We start from the raw sequence: 18617 nt of genomic DNA, 5'->3' as shown, positions 1-18617 counted from the left end.
AATCAGTGGGAGATTAATATTGCCCTTTCTGCTTGTGTGCCAGTCTTGACTCCTGGGTGTGCCATCTCTCTCTCTCTCTCCAATTGTGGGCCATAGAAAGCCTATTATTTTTTTAGCTTGATTTGGGTTCCAAAATCTACCTGAAAAAATCACTACATCAATCAGTGGGAGATAAATATTGGCCTCTGGGCTTGTGTGCCACTCCTGACTCCTGTGTGCGTCATCTCTCACTCAGTGGGCCATAGAAAGCCTTTTTTTGTTTTATTTGTTTTCTAAATTCTCCCTGAAAAAATCATTTTATTTTATTTGGTTTCTAAATTCTTCCTGAAAAAATCATTTTATTCTATTTTTTTTTTCCTAAAGTCTCCCTGAAAAAAAAAAAAAAAAAAATCAGTGGGAGATTAATATTGCCCTTTCTGCTTGTGTGCCAGTCTTGACTCCTGGGTGTGCCATCTCTCTCTCTCTCTCCAATTGTGGGCCATAGAAAGCCTATTATTTTTTTAGCTTGATTTGGGTTCCAAAATCTACCTGAAAAAATCACTACATCAATCAGTGGGAGATAAATATTGGCCTCTGGGCTTGTGTGCCACTCCTGACTCCTGTGTGCGTCATCTCTCACTCAGTGGGCCATAGAAAGCCTTTTATGTTTTATTTGTTTTCTAAATTCTCCCTGAAAAAATCATTTTATTTTATTTGGTTTCTAAATTCTTCCTGAAAAAATCATTTTATTCTATTTTTTTTCCTAAAGTCTCCCTGAAAAAAAAAAAAAAAACAACAAATCAGTGGGAGATTAATATTGCCCTTTCTGCTTGTGTGCCAGTCTTGACTCCTGGGTGTGCCATCTCTCTCTCTCTCTCCAATTGTGGGCCATAGAAAGCCTATTATTTTTTTTAGCTTGATTTGGGTTCCAAAATCTACCTGAAAAAATCACTACATCAATCAGTGGGAGATAAATATTGGCCTCTGGGCTTGTGTGCCACTCCTGACTCCTGTGTGCGTCATCTCTCACTCAGTGGGCCATAGAAAGCCTTTTTTTGTTTTATTTGTTTTCTAAATTCTCCCTGAAAAAATCATTTTATTTTATTTGGTTTCTAAATTCTTCCTGAAAAAATCATTTTATTCTATTATTTTTTTTTCCTAAAGTCTCCCTTAAAATAAAAAAAAAATCAAATCAGTGGGAGATTAATATTTACATTTGTGCTTCAGTGACAGTCCTGCGTGTGTGGCATCTCTCTCATTTGTTGCCACCAACAACAGAGTGTGTAACATTGTGCCTGATTTTCGTTGTGGTCTCACTCACCTGTAAAGGGGTAGCTAAATCATACTGAAGTTATAGCTCACCGTGTAATTTGTGTGACAGCAACAAATACCGTTAGTTTGTTTACGTTTTTAAAACAATGAGGAAGTATGGTGGAAGAGGTCGTGGCCGGGGGCGTTCATTGTCAGCTGGTAATGAGGGTAGTGGTAGTGGTGGAGCATCAGCTGGTCGTGGGAAAAAAAATATTGCACCTAAGTCTGGAGCTGTGGAGCCAGGTTCGTCGTCTGGCTACACAAGGCCTCGAACGCTCCCTTTTCTGGGAGTAGGAAAACCGCTTTTAAAGCCGGAGCAGCAAGAGCAAGTTTTGGCTTATCTTGCTGACTCAGCCTCTAGCTCTTTTGCCTCCTCTCGTGAAACTGGTAAATGTCAAAGCAGCGCGTCGTTAGTGGATGTTCACGGTCAGGGACAAGTCGCTTCCTTGTCCTCTTCAGCAAAAACAACAACAGAGAAGAATGCAGCAGGCGACACAACGGGTTACTCCATGGAGCTCTTTACACATACCGTCCCTGGCTTAGAAAGTGAAGCAGTTAACAGTCCATGCCCATTACAAGTTGAATCTGACATGGAGTGCACTGATGCACAGCCACAGCCAGACTACTATGCTGGTCCTTTGACTCAGACCACAACATTGCCCTCGCAGGGTGCTGATCAAGAATCAGACCCTGATGAGACTATGTTGCCCCATCACGAACGCTATACCACCGACCGACACGGTGACACAGACGAAGTTGCACACGAGCTACAAGAAGAGGTAATAGATGACCCAGTTCTTGACCCCGATTGGCAGCCATTGGGGGAACAGGGTGCAGGCGGCAGCAGTTCTGAAGCGGAGGAGGAGGGGCCGCAGCAGGCATCAACATCGCAACAGGTTCCATCTGCCGGGCCCGTATCTTGCCCAAAACGCGTGGCAAAGCCAAAACCTGTTGGAGGACAGCGTGGCCATCCGGTTAAAGCTCAGTCTGCAATGCCTGAAAAGGTATCCGATGCTAGAAAGAGTGCAGTCTGGCATTTTTTTAAACAACATCCAATTGATCAGCGCAAAGTCATCTGTCAAAAATGTTCAACTACCTTAAGCAGAGGACAGAATCTGAAAAGTCTCAATACAAGTTGCATGCATAGACATTTAACCACCATGCATTTGCAAGCCTGGACTAACTACCAAACGTCCCTTAAGGTTGTAGCACCCTCGGCCAATGAAGCTAGTCAGCAACGCAACATCCCTTCCGGCAGTGTAGGGCCACCATTTTCCGCACCACCTGCAGTATCTGTGCAGGTTTCTTTGCCAGGCCAAAGCAGTCAGGGTCAGGGAATCACCAGTTTCGTAGTAGGAAACACTGCATCTAGGGCACCGGTGGCAACAATACCATCTCCCACCGTCTCTCAGTCTGCCATGTCCACCGGCACCCCCGCTAGTTCCACGATCTCCAGCTCTCCAGTCCAGCTCACCCTACATGAGACTATGGTTAGAAAAAGGAAGTACTTAGCCTCGCATCCGCGTACACAGGGTTTGAATGCACACATAGCTAGACTAATCTCGTTAGAGATGATGCCCTACCGGTTAGTTGAAAGCGAAGCTTTCAAAGCCCTGATGGACTACGCTGTACCACGCTACGAGCTACCCAGTCGACACTTTTTTTCCAGAAAAGCCATCCCAGCCCTCCACCAGCATGTTAAAGAGCGCATCGTCCATGCACTCAGGCAATCTGTGAGCAGAAAGGTGCACCTGACAACAGATGCATGGACCAGTAGGCATGGCCAGGGACGTTAGGTGTCCATCACGGCACACTGGGTAAATGTGGTGGATGCAGGGTCCACAGGGGACAGCAAGTTTGGGACAGTTCTGCCTAGCCCACGGTCTAGGAAACAATTGGCTGTAGCCGTTCGCACCCCCTCCTCCTCCTCTTCGTCCTCCTGCAGAAGCGAGAGCTCGTCCACAGACCGCAGTCGCACAACCACTCCATCCGCAGCTGCCACTGTTGCACACCAGGTCTCCCATTATGGGGCAGCTACTGGCAAACGTCAGCAGGCTGTATTGGCTATGAAGTGTTTGGGCGACAACAGACACACCGCGGAAGTTCTGTCCGAGTTCTTGCAGAAAGAAACGCAGTCGTGGCTGGGCACTGTAGATCTTGAGGCAGGCAAGGTAGTGAGTGATAACGGAAGGAATTTCATGGCTGCCATCTCCCTTTCCCAACTGAAACACATTCCTTGCCTGGCTCACACCTTAAACCTGGTGGTGCAGTGCTTCCTGAAAAGTTATCCGGGGTTATCCGACCTGCTCCTCAAAGTGCGTGGACTTTGCTCACATATCCGCCATTCGCCCGTACACTCCAGCCGTATGCAGACCTATCAGCGTTCTTTGAACCTTCCCCAGCATCGCCTAATCATAGACGTTGCAACAAGGTGGAACTCAACACTGCACATGCTTCAGAGACTGTGTGAACAGAGGCGGGCTGTTATGTTTTTGTGGGAGGATACACATACACGGGCAGGCAGTAGGATGGCAGACATGGAGTTGTCAGGTGTGCAGTGGTCGAAGATTCAAGACATGTGCCAAGTCCTTCAGTGTTTTGAGGAATGCACACGGCTGGTTAGTGCAGACAACGCCATAATAAGCATGAGCATCCCCCTAATGCGTCTGCTGATGCAAAGTTTGACGCACATAAAGGATCAGGCGTCTGCAGCTGAGGAAGAGGAAAGCCTTGATGACAGTCAGCCATTGTCTGGCCAGGGCAGTGTACAGGACGAGGTAGCGGGCGAAGAGGAGGAGGAGGACGAGGAGGATGATGGGGATGATTATATTTTTAATGAGGAAGCTTTTCCGGGGCCACTGGAAATTGGTGGCGCGGCAAGGCCGGGTTCTGGTTTTTTGAGGGACACAAGTGACGTGGATTTGCCTGAAACTGCCCCTCAACCAAGCACAACCGCAGATTTGAGAACTGGAACTTTGGCCCACATGGCGGATTGTGCCTTACGTATCCTCAAAAGGGACACACGCATAACTAAAATGATGAATGATGACGATTACTGGTTGGCCTGCCTCCTTGATCCTCGCTATAAAGGCAAATTGCAAAATATAATGCCACATGAGAACTTGGAACTAATATTAGCAACCAAACAATCAACTCTTGTTGACCGTTTGCTTCTGGCATTCCCTGCACACAGCGCCCGTGATCGTTCTCACACGAGCTGCAGGGGCCAGCAGACCAGAGGAGTTAGAGGGGCAGAAATCAGAAGTGGCGTTGGCCAGAGGGGTTTTCTGACCAGGTTGTGGAGTGATTTTGCTATGACCGCAGACAGGACAGGTACTGCAGCATCAATTCAAAGTGACAGGAGACAACATTTGTCCAGTATGGTTACAAACTATTTTTCATCCCTTATCGATGTTCTCCCTCAACCGTCATTCCCATTTGATTACTGGGCATCAAAATTAGACACCTGGCCAGAATTGGCAGAATATGCATTGCAGGAGCTTGCTTGCCCGGCAGCTAGTGTCCTATCAGAAAGAGTATTCAGTGCTGCAGGTTCAATACTAACAGAAAAAAGGACTCGTCTGGCTAGCCAAAATGTAGATGATCTAACCTTCATTAAAATGAACCACAACTGGATTTCGAAATCTTTTGCCCCACCTTGCCCGGCTGACACCTAGCTTTCCTATGAAAAGGTCTTGCCTGTGGACTATTCTGAATGCCTTTTCCAATCTCGTAATTTTCTGCACCTGATTGTCCAGCATACGACATGTTTACACCTCACTAAATGGCCAAACTCCCCACACGGGGCCGTGGTATCGACACTTGGCGACAGCACCCGTGAGAGTGCAGTTTGTCTGAAGAGGTGGGTGAGCCCGCTTTTGGTCGACGGCACTGCCACTGGGTCCCTCCTAGTACAATAAAGTGTCTCTGGCGGTGGTGGTGCGCACCCAACGTCAGACACACCGTTGTAATATGAGGGGCCCTGGGCCTGTACCGCCGGCCACAAGACAGTTTCCCCCCACCCCAGCTCAAACAGTGCTCTACCACTTGCAAAATTATCTCACAGCTCCACCAATGTTTAGTCTATGCGCTGACATCCTTCAATGCCTGCCACTGACAATACCATTGTATTGACATTTTTGTTATGTTAGGCCTTCGATGCCTGTCTGTGGTCACTCCTTCCACTAGGCCTCCACTGACCACACCACTGCTGCCCGTGTACCCCTGTAACCAATTTAAAATTGCCTACAGCCATGTGTTATTATTTTAGGCCTTCGATGCCTGTCTGCGGTCACTCCTTCCACTAGGCCTCCACTGACCACACCACTGCTGCCCGTGTACCCCTGGAACCAATTTAAAATTGCCTACAGCCATGTGTTATTATTTTAGGCCTTCGATGCCTGTCTGCGGTCACTCCTTCCACTAGGCCTCCACTGACCACACCACTGCTGCCCGTGTACCCCTGGAACCAATTTAAAATTGCCTACAGCCATGTGTTATTATTTTAGGCCTTCGATGCCTGTCTGCGGTGACTCCTTCCACTAGGCCTCCACTGACCACACCACTTCTGCCCGTGTACCCCTGGAACCAACATCAGAAAATATAAAAATAAGTATTTTGCTTATAAAAAAGAAAATACTGGAGAGATATCAAATGCAGACATTTTAACATTAAAAACAAACACATACAACAAAAATCTGGTACAGTACTAAAAATGGCCACCAGCTACAATAACTTTCTCCTGCAAGTAGTTAACTGAAAGGATTTTTCAATTTTAAACACAGATATGGCATCCACCGAGTGTTGTCCTGTCGCGTCTTCTTTATATTATTGCCAAGAAGATGCAAAACAATGAAAATAATAAAATCATTATTTACCAAAAAAATAGAGTAAGTCAAAACCACATTGCAAATAAACATTCATTACAAATAAAGAAGCAGGGCGCGTCGGAGGGTGAGTATATACCTAATAAGAATATAATCACCCTCGGACGCGCCCTGCTTCTTTCCGACAGCCTTCCTTCCTAAGAATCAGCCCTTCCGTGGTGTAGAGAGAGGGTTTGTTACACTCCAAGGTGTTCCCCAGGTTGCCTTTCCTGAGCTTCGATCTTCCGGCTCTCGTTTAGTAGTTGTTGGAAACTGCGCTGCATTAGGCCTACAAATTGGGTATGGGGTGTAGAGAGATGGTGTGTTACACTCCAAGGTGTTCCCCAGGTTTCCTCTCCATTGCTTCGATCTTCCGGCTCTCGTTTAGTAGTTGTTGGAAACTACGCTGCATTAGGCCTACAAATTGGGTATGGGGTGTAGAGAGATGGTGTGTTACACTCCAAGGTGTTCCCCAGGTTTCCTCTCCATTGCTTCGATCTTCCGGCTCTCGTTTAATAGTTGTTGGAAACTACGCTGCATTGGGCCTACAAATTGGGTATGGGGTGTAGAGAGATGGTGTGTTCCACTCCAAGGTGTTCTCCAGGTTGCCTTTCCTGAGCTTCGATCTTCCGGCTCTCGTTTAGTAGTTGTTGGAAACTACGCTGCATTAGGCCTACAAATTGGGTATGGGGTGCAGAGAGATGGTGTGTTCCACTGTAGAGAGATGGTGTGTTCCACTCCAAGGTGTTCCGTAGGTTTCCTCGCCAATGCTTCGATCATCATGCTCTCGTTTAGTAGTTGTTGGAAACTACGCTGCATTAGGCCTACAAATTGGGTATGGGGTGTAGAGAGATGGTGTGTTACACTCCAAGGTGTTCCCCAGGTTTCCTCTCCATTGCTTCGATCTTCCTGCTCTCGTTTAGTAGTTGTTGGAAACTATGCTGCATTAGGCCTACAAATTGGGTATGGGGTGTAGAGAGATGGTGTGTTACACTCCAAGGTGTTCCCCAGGTTTCCTCTCCATTGCTTCGATCTTCCGGCTCTCGTTTAGTAGTTGTTGGAAACTACGCTGCATTAGGCCTACAAATTGGGTATGGGGTGTAGAGAGATGGTGTGTTACACTCCAAGGTGTTCTCCAGGTTTCCTCTCCATTGCTTCGATCTTCCGGCTCTCGTTTAGTAGTTGTTGGAAACTACGCTGCATTAGGCCTACAAATTGGGTATGGGGTGTAGAGAGATGGTGTGTTCCACTGTAGAGAGATGGTGTGTTCCACTCCAAGGTGTTCCCCAGGTTTCCTCGCCAATGCTTCGATCATCATGCTCTCGTTTAGTAGTTGTTGGAAACTACGCTGCATTAGACCTACAAATTGGGTATGGGGTGTAGAGAGATGGTGTGTTCCACTCCAAGGTGTTCTCCAGGTTGCCTTTCCTGAACTTCTATCTTCAGGCTCTCATTAAATTGTGGTTAAACGGAACAACTGCATTAGGCGTACTAGTTGGTTTGGGGCCTACTATCGGTGTCTGCCGCTCCTTGCTGTTCTCCTGGTTTCCTGTCCTGAAATTCCGTTTTCAGGCGCTCGTTAAGTAGTTGTTAATGTTAGACTGCATTTGGCCTACTAGTTGGGTTGGGGCCTACTATCGGTGTCTGCCACTCCTTGCTGTTCTCCTCCACTGAACAAAGCTGTGCCGCCTGTTTACTACTGTTGCCAATTTTGAACTGCATTTCGACTACTTACTGATTTGGGCCTACTCTCTGTGTCAGCCTCTCATTCCAGTTGTCCTCCACTGCAATGCCCCCTGATTAGTCCTGTGTTACCAATTTTGAACTGCATTTAGCCCACTTTATTCTTTGGGCCTATATCTGTGTTTCCTCCTCATCCTGCCCATTGCCCAGCCAGTGATAGATGAGTCTGCTGGTACATTGACCCATAACGCAACATTTCCCGTGCACGCTACACTGCAAGATTGTGACCCTGCTGAAAGTCAGGTCCCCCTTCCCGCATACCATACCACCTTACACGGGGACAAACAGGAAGGTGCAAATGAAAGTGCAGGTTCCTTCATCAGGTGGGGGGAGGAATACTAGTTGGCGACGTCACTGGCACAGGGCCTCTCATGGTACGCAAAAGTGTTGCTGCCGGTGGGAGGCGCCCCCGCCGTGCAAACACACCGCTGTACTTTGAGGGGCCCTGTGCCAGTGCCAATGCCAACGAGTGGGCCCCCCCTGCTTGCTCAGGTTCACAGCACTTGCAAAGTTGAAATACTTACCTCTCCCTGCTCCACTGCCGTGACGTGGTCCAGATTTCCTGGGCCCACTAATTACTTGAACCAGCCCTACCCACCACAACTTTAGCCAAATGACCCCCAATTTCAAATGCCTTCCAATTATTATAAGGTAAATTACGCTTGACAAGCTTCATTAAGAAGAATGGATGGTTTTGACATTAAAATGGGCACTCTAGGTGTTTTCCTGGCCCCCACTCACTGCCGACTATGCTGCCCCATTGACTTGCATTGGGTTTCGTGTTTCGGTCGATCCCGACTTTACGTCATAATCGGCCGATTTCACTCGACCCGACTTTTGAGATAGTCGGGTTTCGCGAAACCCGGCTCGACTCTAAAAAGGTCAAGGTCGCTCAACTCTACTCCTGACATGTAAAACCCCATCTGCAGGACCAATACTTCAAATTACTCTGAAAGTGGATGGTGTTGTCAGATCTTTTCTTCTGCACACCGGTGCAGCCAGAAGTGTGATGAGACCTGTGGAACTCCCTGATCCCACCTGCCTACCAGAATCCTCTGTGTCTCGCATGGGCATTGATGGTCAAGTCAGACATTTCTAGCCTACAAAGCCACTGAGCGTGTGCAATCAGCCAGGACACTCTATTCTGTCCCAGTTTGTTGTGTCAAGGACCTGCCACTTAATCAGCTGGAAGCAGACCTGCTGCAGAAGCTGAAGGCAACCAGAGTGTTCCAGGAAGAAGGAACTGTAACACTTTCTTCATCCCTGACCCAAGAAGAATCCTGCTGGCGGCCCATCAGGAACCTCAAACAACTGACGGAGGCCTACCCAAGGAGGTACTGAACGTAGTACCAGAAAGTATATGGTCTAAGGGACCCCAGGACGTGGGAAAATCTCAAGTTGCCCCAGTGCAGGTATCACTCAAGTCAGGCACTCCATATCCTTTTAAGGCCCAGTATCCCCTGTCCATCGCCTAGAGTCAAGCTGTCTCTGACCAACTGAAGATCTACCTGGAAAGAGGAATCATTGTTCCTTGCACATCGCCTTTCAATACCAGGCTTTTCCCAGTCAAGAAAAAGACTGTAAAAGGACAGCAAGCCAAGTTCAAAATGGTACATGACCTGAGAGATGTGAAAGACGCCACGGTGTTTGAAACTCCAATTGTGCCGAATCCGCACACTCTGCTCTTAAATGTGCCTGCCAAAGCAAAAGTGTTCACAGTGACCGACCTGGCTAATGTTTTCTTCAGCGTTCCCCTTCACCCGGATGACTAGTTCCTGTTTGCCTTAACGCACCAGGGGGGACAGCACACATGGACAGTGATGCCACATCGGGCCCAGAACAGCCCTTCACAGTTCAGCGAAGCAATGTCCAAAGTCCTCACCAACTGGGTCACAGAACATGCAGAAGTAACCGTGCTACAATACATGGATGATCTACTCCTTTGTGCACGTGTAAAGCCCATTCCGTTATCTCTCCTAATCTATCTGGCGGAGCAGCACTGCAAGGTCTCAAAGAACAAGGTCCAGTGGTGTCTGAAGCGAGTTACATTCCAGAGACACTGTATTGCTCACCAGACAAAACATCTGACAGATAACCGGAAGACCACAGTGGAGAAGATGGTTCCTCCAACAACTCCAAAGGCGCTACAGGCCTTCCTTGGTCTAGTTTCGTATTGCAGAGCCTGGCTCCCTGATGCCTCAGTCCTAATGCAGCCTCCGTATGACTGTGTCAACGTTACCCTGTTCCTCCTGACAGATGCAGCCTTCAGCTCGTTCAAGAAGTTAAAAGGCTCTGTAGTCTCAGCACCAGCACTAGGCCTACCTGACTACGAGAAGACATTCTGTCTCTACCTGATGGAAAAAGAAGGCCTTGCTGCTGGAGTCCTGACGCAGCTTCAGGGGGGAAAGCAGAGTCCTTTGGACTACTTTTCAGCTCGCCTGGATCCAGTTGCAAGGGAAGCCCCCTCCTGCATGAGAGCAGCATTTGCAGCACCGGCCCTCCTGGACAAGACTGCTGACATCATTCTTGGATTGCAGATTGGAAATCCTGGCTCCGCATGACATCTCAGAAATCCTCAACCAAACCCAGCCAAAACATGTCTCCACCGCCAGGCATCTTCGCCTCCAGTCCTCTCTACTTCTGCCCGACTATGTCACCACCTCCAGATGCACAGTCCTCAACCCGTCCACTCTACTCCCACTCCCAAGGGGGATACAGATATGGACCCTCAGATCAAAATTCTGATCGAAATCTGCATGATACCTTCCGCAGGGATCTGGATTTGCTCCGGACGGATGACCATGATTGCTTCAGCATCATGCAACAGGAAACAGCAGGACTACCCAAGGTGACAGAAGAGCCACTGACAAACCCAGAGTTGATTCTCTATCTGGATGGCTCTAGATTTGCAGATGATGAAGGAAGATTCCACATGGGATGTGCAGTGACCAGCAATCAAGAGATCCTGTGGTCCAGAAGTCTGCCACCTAGTCTGTCAGCCCAGGAAGCAGAACTGATAGCGCTGACGAAGGCCTGCCAGATTGCAGAAGGCAAGACTGCAAACATGTATACCAATTCAAGGTACTCGCATGCCATAGCACATGACTTTGGTCCCATCTGGGCTGCAAGAGACTTCATCACAGCAAGCGGAACAACCGTGAAGCATCATGGAGCCATCAAGGACCTGCTGGACGCACTCCAACTTCCAAAAATGGTGGCAGTACTAAAAGTCAAAGCACATGGAAAACTGAACACAGTAGAGGCAAGGGGTAACAACATGGCGGATATGGCAGCCAAAGAAGCAGCCAAAGGAAGACAATATGGAGAAGTAGAAGAGGTCATAGAGCTGGACGGCTACTACATGATGACTGAAGACAAAGAAACTGACCAGATGACATCCTGGGATCTGCTCAAAAAGCTGCAGGTGCAAGCCCCAAAAGGACAAGAAGGAATGCTGGATGCGGAAGGGAGTAACACATGAAAAAGAAAGGGTGTACTCAATGGACTACAAACCCTGTTTACCCCAAAGCATGTACCCTATGGTGGTTCAATGGGCACATGGGCCCACACACAGATCAAAGACACAGATGAATGATCTGATTGGTGCTTACGGGTTTGCTCCAGGGATCTCCACCCTAACAGCCAAATTCACTAGCAGCTGTCTGACCTGCGGCAAACGCAACCCTGGAAGAATGGAGAAAGTTCCCACACATCATATTGCCAGACCACTGTACCCCTTCCAGAGGATCCAGATAGACCACATCCAAATGCCGCCAAGTGGAGGATTCGAATATGCCCTTGTGGTCGTGGACGTGTTTTCAGGATGGCCAGAAGCTTTCCCAGTGAGGTATCAGTCAGCACAGACTACTGCAAAGAAGCTACTCTCAGAGATCGTGTGCAGATACAGGGTCCCAGAAGTGATAGAAAGTGACCAGGGACCCGCATTCACAGCAAACCTCACAAGGGAGATCTGGTCAGCATTAGGGTCAGACTTAGGCCTACACACTCCCTACCACCCTCAGAGTAGCGGGAAAGTAGAAAGACTGAATGGGACACTTAAGAACAGGATGTTGAAAGTTGCCTAGGAGACAAACAAACCATGGCAGGAGACACTCCCAATCACACTACTTAGTGTTAGGCACACTCCTAGAGGCCCAGGAAAGCTGTCATCATATGAAATTTTGTTTGGGTCTAGTCCCAGGTTAGGGGTATTCTTTCCCTCAACAGCTGACTATGCAATATGATACTTTGTCTGCTTATGTAATCGAACTCACCAAGAAACTTGCTAACATCCATTCTCGAGTTTTTTCTTCATTGCCAGATCCAGATTCAGTGTCCGGTAGGCACTCCTTGAAGTCAGGAGACTGGGTGTGGGTGAAAAAAGTTTGTAAGGAGAACACCACTCGATCCCAGATCTGATGGTCCTGTCCAAGTGGCGCTGATGACCCCAACCTCTGTGAAGCTGGAGGGAAGACCCACTTGGATCCACAAATCGCATTGCAAGAAAGCTCCCCTTTTGGAGGATGACACCCAAGCCAGAATGATGTTGTGGATGCCCTGCCTGACCGAATAGATGACCCACCACTCATTACAGATGCTGTTGACTAAGAGACTGATTGCAATAAACCCACGTTAGGGACAGATCTCCTGACCACCCATTTGCAAAAAGTTTGCACGGAGTGAGTTGTAGGCGCTTAGCTTGCGTCAGTTCACCGGCAGCACAAAAGAGTTGCAGCGCTTTGGGACAGGAGGCTAGGATTAGGGCAAGTGATATCTAAGGAGGGCTTGTGATAGAAATATATGTACAGTGGGGCAAAAAAGTATTTAGTCAGTCAGCAATAGTGCAAGTTCCACCACTTAAAAAGATGAGAGGCGTCTGTAATTTACATCATAGGTAGACCTCAACTATGGGAGACAAACTGAGAAAAAAAAATCCAGAAAATCACATTGTCTGTTTTTTTATCATTTTATTTGCATATTATGGTGGAAAATAAGTATTTGGTCAGAAACAAAATTTCATCTCAATACTTTGTAATATATCCTTTGTTGGCAATGACAGAGGTCAAACGTTTTCTGTAAGTCTTCACAAGGTTGCCACACACTGTTGTTGGTATGTTGGCCCATTCCTCCATGCAGATCTCCTCTAGAGCAGTGATGTTTTGGGCTTTTCGCTTGGCAACACGGACTTTCAACTCCCTCCAAAGGTTTTCTATAGGGTTGAGATCTGGAGACTGGCTAGGCCACTCCAGGACCTTGAAATGCTTCTTACGAAGCCACTCCTTCGTTGCCCTGGCTGTGTGCTTTGGATCATTGTCATGTTGAAAGACCCAGCCATGTTTCATCTTCAATGCCCTTGCTGATGGAAGGAGGTTTGCACTCAAAATCTCACGATACATGGCCCCATTCATTCTTTCATGTACCCGGATCAGTCGTCCTGGCCCTTTTGCAGAGAAACAGCCCCAAAGCATGATGTTTCCACCACCATGCTTTATAGTAGGTATGGTGTTTGATGGATGCAACTCAGTATTCTTTTTCCTCCAAACACGACAAGTTATGTTTCTACCAAACAGTTCCAGTTTGGTTTCATCAGACCATAGGACATTCTCCCAAAACTCCTCTGGATCATCCAAATGCTCTCTAGCAAACTTCAGACGGGCCCGGACATGTACTGGCTTAAGCAGTGGGACACGTCTGGCACTGCAGGATCTGAGTCCATGGTGGCGTAGTGTGTTACTTATGGTAGGCCTTGTTACATTGGTCCCAGCTCTCTGCAGTTCATTCACTAGGTCCCCCCGCGTGGTTGTGGGATTTTTGCTCACCATTCTTGTGATCATTCTGACCCCACGGGGTGGGATTTTGCGTGGAGCCCCAGATCGAGGGAGATTATCAGTGGTCTTGTATGTCTTCCATTTTCTAATTATTGCTCCCACTGTTGATTTCTTCACTCCAAGCTGGTTGGCTATTGCAGATTCAGTCTTCCCAGCCTGGTGCAGGGCTACAATTTTGTTTCTGGTGTCCTTTGACAGCTCTTTGGTCTTCACCATAGTGGAGTTTGGAGTCAGACTGTTTGAGGGTGTGCACAGGTGTCTTTTTATACTGATAACAAGTTTAAACAGGTGCCATTACTACAGGTAATGAGTGGAGGAAAGAGGAGACTCTTAAAGAAGAAGTTACAGGTCTGTGAGAGCCAGAAATCTTGATTGTTTGTTTCTGACCAAATACTTATTTTCCACCATAATATGCAAATAAAATGATAAAAAAACAGACAATGTGATTTTCTGGATTTTTATTTCTCAGTTTGTCTCCCATAGTTGAGGTCTACCTATGATGTAAATTACAGACGCCTCTCGTCTTTTTAAGTGGTGGAACTTGCACTATTGCTGACTGACTAAATACTTTTTTGCCCCACTGTATATATCATGTAGATCTCACTTGCATGTATACTCCTCTATAATCATATATACACTATAATCAATTGGTTAAAATGGCTGACATAAACTGATATAAGCCAGACAGACTTTATGGAGTTTTCCAGGCAAAAGCAGAACAACGCCAGATGTATTAAGTTCTGATGAGATGTCTTAACTTTGTTCTAGATGCAGACAGCTCAATTTTAGTTGCTTAATCAGCATTCATATGTGCATTAATCACAATATTCCATATATATTTAGATAACCAATAACAGAGGAGCTAGACAATATGGTAATTAACTAACCACCCCTAACCACTCCTTTCTGTATGCAATTATAAAACTATATATGTACAATAAATGGTCAGTATTGATGGAATGTTATTGACACAATGGTGTGCAGTCTCATTCCTTGAGCACTCAAAATACTCAGTCTAACGCATCGGGTATTCTAGAATATGCATGTCCCAGTAGTATATGGACAATAATGATTCCAGAATTCGCGGCAGATTGTGCCCGTCGCTGATTGGTCGAGGCGACCTTTATGACATCATCGTCGCCATGGCAACCATTATGACATCATTGTCGTTGTGCCCGTTGCTGATTGGTCGAGGCCTGGTGGCCTCGACCAATCAGACGCGGGATATCTACGTCCTTTATGACATCATCGTCGCTGTGCTCGTCGCTGATTGGTCGAGGCCTGGCAGCCTCGACCAATCAGAGACGCGGGATTTCTACGTCGATGCTGTGCCGGTCTCTGATTGGTCGAGGCCTGGCGGCCTTGACCAATCAGAGAGCCAGGATTTCCAGGACAGACAGACAGACAGACAGACAGACGGAAAAACTCTGGGGCAAGTCAGGCCTATTTTTCTATCTTCAGGCTAGCTAGTTTCTTAGGCTGTGCCGAGTTGCCTAGGTAGTTGTTAGGCGCAATCCACAGCCGCTTTTAGTTGTGTTTAGGATAGGATCAGGTGTGCAGTCTACAGAGTTTCCACGTCTCAGAGCTCGTTCTTGTATTTTTGGGTATTTGTCAGATCACTGTGTGCGCTCTGATCGCTAAGCACACTGTGTTTCTGGATTGCCTTCATAACACCTGTCATTAGCAAACATAACAGTACAAGGAGCCACACTAATGATTCTCAATAGAGGGAAAGAAAAAGTTCTGACATCATTTTTTTTTTTTTTTTTCTCTGCTCTGTGTTCACTTTTTTTTTTTTCCCCTAGACATTTGGGTGATTCTGGACACAGGTGTGGACATGGATATTCAGGGTCTGTGCTCTTCAATGGATAATCTCGTTATAAATGTACAAAAGATTCAAGATACTATTGATCAGAAATCTATGTTAGAACCAAGAATTCCTATTCCTGATTTGTTTTTTGGAGATAGAACTAAGTTTCTAAGTTTCAAAAATAATTGTAAGCTATTTCTGGCCTTGAAACCTCATTCTTCTGGTAATCCTATTCAACAGGTTTTGATTATTATTTCTTTTTTGCGCGGCGACCCTCAAGACTGGGCATTTTCTCTTGCGCCAGGAGACCCTGCATTGAGTAGTGTCGATGCGTTTTTCCTGGCGCTCGGATTGCTGTACGATGAGCCTAATTCAGTGGATCAGGCTGAGAAAAATTTGCTGGCTTTGTGCCAGGGTCAGGATGATATAGAAGTATATTGTCAGAAATTTAGGAAATGGTCAGTACTCACTCAGTGGAATGAATCTGCGCTGGCAGCTTTGTTCAGAAAGGGTCTCTCTGAGGCTCTTAAGGATGTCATGGTGGGATTTCCTATGCCTGCTGGTTTGAATGAGTCTTTGTCTTTGGCCATTCAGATTGGTCGACGCTTGCGCGAGCGTAAATCTGTGCACCATTTGGCGGTACTGCCTGAGGTTAAACCTGAGCCTAAGCCGTGCGATAGGACTATGACTAGAGTTGAACGGCAGGAATACAGACGTCTGAATGGTCTGTGTTTCTACTGTGGTGATTCCACTCATGCTATTTCTGATTGTCCTAAGCGCACTAAGCGGTCCGCTAGGTCTGCCATCATTGGTACTGTACAGTCCAAATTCCTTCTGTCCATTACCTTGATATGCTCTTTGTCGTCGTTTTCTGTCATGGCGTTTGTGGATTCGGGCGCTGCCCTGAATCTGATGGATTTGGATTATGCTAAACGTTGTGGGTTTTTCTTGGAGCCTTTGCGGTGTCCTATTCCATTGAGAGGAATTGATGCTACACCTTTGGCCAAGAATAAACCTCAATACTGGGCCCAGCTGACCATGTGCATGGCTCCTGCACATCAGGAAGTTATTCGCTTTCTGGTGTTGCATAATCTGCATGATGTGGTCGTGTTGGGGTTGCCATGGCTACAAACCCATAATCCAGTATTGGATTGGATTTCCATGTCGGTATCCAGCTGGGGTTGTCAGGGGGTACATGGTGATGTTCCATTTTTGTCGATTTCGTCATCCACCCCTTCTGAGGTCCCAGAGTTCTTGTCTGATTATCAGGATGTATTTGAAGAGCCCAAGTCCGATGCTCTACCTCCGCATAGGGATTGTGATTGTGCTATCAATTTGATTCCTGGTAGTAAATTCCCTAAAGGTCGATTATTTAATTTATCCGTGCCCGAACACGCCACTATGCACAGTTATGTGAAGGAATCCCTGGAGAAGGGACATATTCGCCCATCGTCATCACCACTGGGAGCAGGGTTCTTCTTTGTAGCCAAGAAGGATGGTTCGCTGAGACCGTGTATTGATTACCGCCTTCTTAATAAGATCACTGTTAAATTTCAGTATCCCTTGCCATTGTTATCTGACTTGTTTGCTCGGATTAAGGGGGCTAGTTGGTTCACTAAGATAGATCTTCGTGGTGCGTATAATCTGGTGAGAATCAGGCAAGGAGATGAATGGAAAACTGCATTCAATACGCCCGAGGGTCATTTTGAGTATCTAGTGATGCCGTTCGGACTTGCCAATGCTCCATCTGTGTTTCAGTCTTTTATGCATGACATCTTCCGTGAGTATCTGGATAAATTCCTGATTGTTTACTTGGATGACATTTTGATCTTCTCAGATGATTGGGAGTCTCATGTGAAGCAGGTCAGAATGGTTTTTCAGGTCCTGCGTGCTAACTCTTTGTTTGTGAAGGGATCAAAGTGTCTCTTCGGTGTGCAGAAAGTTTCATTTTTGGGGTTCATCTTTACCCCTTCTACTATCGAGATGGATCCAGTTAAGGTCCAAGCCATCCAGGATTGCATTCAGCCGACATCTCTGAAAAGTCTGCAAAAGTTCCTGGGCTTTGCTAATTTTTATCGTCGCTTCATCTGTAATTTTTCTAGCATTGCCAAACCATTGACCGATTTGACCAAGAAGGGTGCTGATTTGGTTAATTGGTCTTCTGCTGCTGTGGAAGCTTTTCAGGAGTTGAAGCGTCGTTTTTGTTCTGCCCCTGTGTTGTGTCAGCCAGATGTTTCTCTTCCGTTCCAGGTCGAGGTTCATGCTTCTGAGATTGGAGCAGGGGCGGTTTTGTCACAGAGAGGTTCTGATTGCTCAGTGATGAAACCATGTGCTTTCTTTTCCAGGAAGTTTTCGCCCGCTGAGCGTAATTATGATGTGGGCAATCGAGAGTTGCTGGCCATGAAGTGGGCATTCGAGGAGTGGCGTCATTGGCTTGAAGGAGCTAAGCATCGCGTGGTGGTATTGACTGATCATAAGAACTTGACTTATCTCGAGTCTGCCAAGCGCTTGAATCCTAGACAGGCCCGTTGGTCGTTATTTTTTGCCCGCTTCGACTTTGTGATTTCGTACCTTCCGGGCTCTAAAAATGTGAAGGCGGATGCTTTGTCTAGGAGTTTTGTGCCCGACTCTCCGGGTTTATCTGAGCCAGCGGGTATCCTCAAGGAAGGAGTCATTGTGTCTGCCATCTCCCCTGATTTGCGGCGGGTGCTGCAAAAATTTCAGGCGAATAAACCTGATCGTTGTCCAGCAGAGAAACTGTTCGTCCCTGATAGGTGGACTAATAAACTTATCTCTGAACTTCATTGTTCGGTGTTGGCTGGTCATCCTGGAATCTTTGGTACCAGAGAGTTAGTGGCTAGATCCTTCTGGTGGCCATCTCTGTCACGGGATGTACGTACTTTTGTGCAGTCCTGTGGGATTTGTGCTAGGGCTAAGCCCTGCTGTTCTCGTGCCAGTGGGTTGCTTTTGCCCCTGCCGGTCCCAAAGAGGCCTTGGACACATATTTCGATGGATTTCATTTCTGACCTTCCCGTTTCTCAAAAGATGTCAGTCATTTGGGTGGTCTGTGATCGCTTTTCT

Source organism: Ranitomeya imitator, chromosome 4 (assembly GCF_032444005.1).
Source record: "Ranitomeya imitator isolate aRanImi1 chromosome 4, aRanImi1.pri, whole genome shotgun sequence".
NCBI lineage: Eukaryota > Metazoa > Chordata > Amphibia > Anura > Dendrobatidae > Ranitomeya > Ranitomeya imitator.
The sequence above is the reverse complement of the archived record's forward strand: the minus strand, read 5'-3'. Positions refer to the sequence as shown.